This window comes from Nannospalax galili, unplaced genomic scaffold (assembly GCF_000622305.1).
Source record: "Nannospalax galili isolate Female #2095 unplaced genomic scaffold, S.galili_v1.0 scaffold54, whole genome shotgun sequence".
NCBI classification, from domain to species: Eukaryota; Metazoa; Chordata; class Mammalia; order Rodentia; family Spalacidae; genus Nannospalax; species Nannospalax galili.
In genome coordinates this window covers 8,943,878-8,948,159 of record NW_008341028.1, presented here as the reverse complement: position 1 = coordinate 8,948,159, position 4,282 = coordinate 8,943,878, and the positions used below count along the sequence as shown (strand labels likewise).

General features: G+C 43.6%; 1 pseudogene; it reads left to right on the top strand.

Annotated features, from left to right (window-relative positions):
• Positions 1-1,879: 1,879 nt before the first annotated feature.
• On the top strand, positions 1,880-2,941 carry LOC103736910 (annotated as a pseudogene).
• Positions 2,942-4,282: the final 1,341 nt, after the last annotated feature.

Here is a 4,282-nt window from a genome sequence, read left to right as displayed (position 1 = left end):
GTGGTCAGCATCATTTTATGGGCTGGAGTCGTGGATTGAATAAAAGGAGAAAGCGAGCCAAGCGTGCACATTCATTGTTTTCTCTTTCCTGGGTGTGGGCACAAAGGGGCCAGCAGCCTCCTGCTCCTGCCTGCACACTTTTCCTGCCTGTATTCCTTGAACTGTGAGCCAAAATAAACCATTCTTCCCTTAAGTTACCTTTGGTATTTTGTATTTTGTCTCAGCAACAATAACACACTATCTAGGGCTGTTGAGATGGTTCAACGAATAAAGCCACATGCTTCAAAGCCTGACAACCTGAGCTTGATCCTTGGGCCCCACATGGTGGAAGGTGAGAGCTGACTCCCACAAGTTGTCTCTGATCTCCACATGCACACACACACACACACACACACACATAACAACCACACACACACACACACACACACACAATCAATCAATCAATGTGTTAAAAAAAAAAGTAGCCTTACACTTACTTCTAACTGCCTTTCCTTCCCATCTTGGTGGATTGCATCCCCTCAAACTATGACCCAAAATAAACCTTCCCTTCTGTAATTTGCTTTTGTTGGGTATTTTGTCACCACAATGAGAAGAGTGACCAATACATGCATTTCTAGTTTGTCTTCAATTGCGGTGACAAAACGCTCTGACCAATACCAACTTGGGGAGGAAAGGCTTTATTCGGCTCACATCTCCTGAGTCACAGTTCATCAGGGAGCCCGAGGTAGGAACTCAGGGCAGAAACCTGGAGGCAGGAGCTGGAGCACAAGCCATGGAGGAATGTTGCTTACTCAGCCTGCTTTCTTATACAACATAGGCCCACCTGTCCAGGGGTGGCACCACCCACAGTGGGTTGGGCCCTCCCACATCACTCAATAATCAAGAAGATGCCCTACCGACATGGCCACAGGCCATTCACCAATTGTGGTTCCCTCTACCCAGTGTGTCGTTGACGACTAAAGTGATGTAGCACGCACGCCCTGTTCTCACGCATCACCTTTTCTCTTATCCAGAACTGTGAAAGTCTTTGTTCATAGGTTGAATGTTGCTGTCACTTGATGTGAATTTATCATTTCTGTACAGTGTCTCCTGTCCTTAAAAATCAAATTGCAAAAATTTAAAAAAAAATAAAATTACAACTTTAGTCCCAGAACTTGGGAGGTAGAGGCAGTCGGATCTCTATGAGATCCAGGTCAGCCTGGTCTACATGGTAAGCGTCAGGCCAGCTAGGGCTACAGGGAGATCCTGTCTCAAAAAGACCAAAAAGATTAAATTATGGGGCTGGCTTCATGGTGCAATGGGTAAAGGTTCTTGCCACAAACTTTGATGACCTGACTTCAATCTCAGGGACTCATATGGTGGAAGGAGAGAACCAACTCACCACAAGTTGTCCTCTGACCTCCATGCATGCTGTGGCATGTGCACACACATACACATTACACATGAACATTAAATAAATAGATAAATAAATAAACGTAATTTAGAAATCACACCATACACTTATTGACAACGGGACTCTTTATTCAAATGAAAACCAGGTTTCTGAAACCATAGAACGGTACTTAGTTACAAAATGAATAAATAGATAAATGATTTTCAAATGGTGGTCTGCAGAATGCTGGAGGGCCCTGAGATCTGAAAAGTCATGGTTATTTTCATGAAACATCTAAGACATTATTTTTTCCTTTTGCTCTGTGCAGTCTCAAAGGTCAGGAAGTCAGCTGGTGCTTTGGCACAAATGGGGCAGTGCCAGCAGGTGTCCTGGAGGTCTTCCATTGTGTTTTCACCACTATGCATGTGCAACTAGACATTTTTACTTTAAGATATTCCAAAACAGTAAAAGATATTCAATTTAAACGCTGAGCATGAGGCGCTTGCAATGGAACCGGTTATTTCAGAGAGCTCTCCAGCTCTGGAAAATGAACACCTGCCAGGGACCCTAGAGTGGAACAACAGTGTGTATACCTCCATGAAGCCTCAGCACTGCTGTGACCTGATTCCCTCAAGCTCCAAGTTAGTTGTATTTGGTAATTCCCTGTAGGATAGTACCCTTTCGGCTATAGGTGAAAAGAGCTTTTCTTTTTTCTGGTGACTAATGGTGTATGTGCTGCCCCTTTTGTGGGATGGTAAGAAGCAAGGTTTTGTGGGCGTTGCTATCACTGATTTCATCAATATCCTGCATCACTACTGTAAGTCAGCTTTGGTACAGATCTATGAGCTAGAACACAAGATAGAAACTTGGAAATTGTGCCTACAGGGCTCCTTTAAGCCACTTGTCCGCATTTCCCCAAATGTCAGCCTGTTTGATGCTGTCAAACAGCATCAAACTCATTTCATTAGTTTGAAATAAGATCCACAGGCTGCTAGTTATTGACCCAGAATGAGGCAATATCTTGTACTTAAAAGTTCCTCAAATTATCATTGAGTTTCCCAAGGCAGAATTCGTGTCTAAGTCTCTGGAAGAGCTACAGATTGGCACCTATACCTATACTGCTATGGTCTGCACCACAACCCCTACTTATGTGGTCCTAGGGATTTTGGTACAGCACTGAGTCTCTGCCCGACCAGTGGTGGATGAGAGAGGCATGTAGGGGACATCTACTCCAAGTTTGGTGTGATCAATTTGGAGGCAGAAAAGACCTACAATAACCTTTATGTGTCTGTGGCCAACAGCATCATTCACACTACCTTGAGGGTATTCTCAAGTGCTACCTACCTGAACAAGATTCCAGAAACCATCATCAATAGGCTGGTGGAAGCAGCAGGTCTGGTGGATGAGAATGATGTGGTCAAGGGCATTGTATCACTGTGTGACATCCTGCAGACCCTGGTGTTCACAGGAAGAGAGAAGAAGCCCTGGGCATGGGAAAGGACAGGCAGCACCAGGAAAGATACCCTCCCGCTGCCTGCTGGAAACTCTGGGAATCCCACGAAATCCTAGGAAACTGAGTCTGCTCCTTCTCAGGAGCCCCATACTCATGACCTGGGAACTAGAGGAGACATGGGGGGAAGGAAGAGGAAGGACTTGTAGCTTCCCTTACCCTTATGTATACACTTGAGAAGAACTTTCAGCCTAGCCGTCCTAGTCCCCATCCCCTTCAACATAGCTCTCTTGTGGGTAACTCCTCAGGCAGACTCTGATCGCTACGAGATCCCTAGACCTCACCCTGCCTCTGCCTGTCTGTGCCGACTCTACCCTAAAATAATAGCACAGCAGAAGTCTTCATCAAGATATTTTCATTCATCTTGTTTCATTCTGTATGGAGGAAGCTGAGTCCCTTTAATGTCATTTCCTCCCATGATTCTTGTAGGGAGGTACATCTTTGTGCTCCTGTGCTGTATTATATATGAAGGTAGATGGTTATGTGGAGGAGGGCAGAGTAGTTAGCCAAGGTTATAGTTTTTATGGCAAATCTAAATGACAAGGTTTTAATTTTAAAAAAACTGATCATAAATTAAATGGCTTTTAAATATTCTAGTCCATCATGACAACGTAGGGGGAAAAAAACAATTAGCAGTTCTGTGTACGCATCGGGGTGGCGTCTCATTTAGTCCAGGCTTACCTCAAACTGGCTGTGTGGCCAAGGATGACCTAGAATTCCCAGTCCGTCTGCTTTCGCCTCCTGCGTGCTGGGATCACAGGCAGGCACCACATGTCGTTTCTGTAGTACTGGAGCTTGAACCCAGGTCTTCGTGCATGTGAGGCAAGTGCACTACCAACTGAGCCGCATTCCCAGCCCCCATCCAGCAGTTCTGCTCCACACAAGGCTATCGCAGTTGTCTTCAGAAAAATGAGAGTCTCATATTGGTTGTTTAATTATGATCTAAACTAGGCATTTTGTTTTCTTTTACAAAACACTTTTTTTACTTGAAAGGCAAAGTATATTTATGACAAGTTGAGTATTTTGGCAGATAGTACCTTGAAAACAAATTCAATGAGCCTACCACCTCAAAGGAAATAACTGACAAGAATTGTGGCCAACTCTAAAATTCAAGATTTCAAGTGCAAATTAGGATTTAGGAAAGCTAAATCCCAATACATTGTGATGGGTTGTGATGTTAAGGGATTTTTAACAAATATTCTATAATGAAGTGTGTCAACATTTGGAAGGTCTATATAACTCAGTGAACCAATATTTCCAAGTGATTAATACATGATGTTTCCAAAATCACAAACAGGCAAAGATCCATTTAAAGTGTGAGGTTGACAAACAGATTTTAATGTAACAGGGTTTGAAGAACAGAGTGACACAAATTGAGATTCCTCATTATAACTAACCTT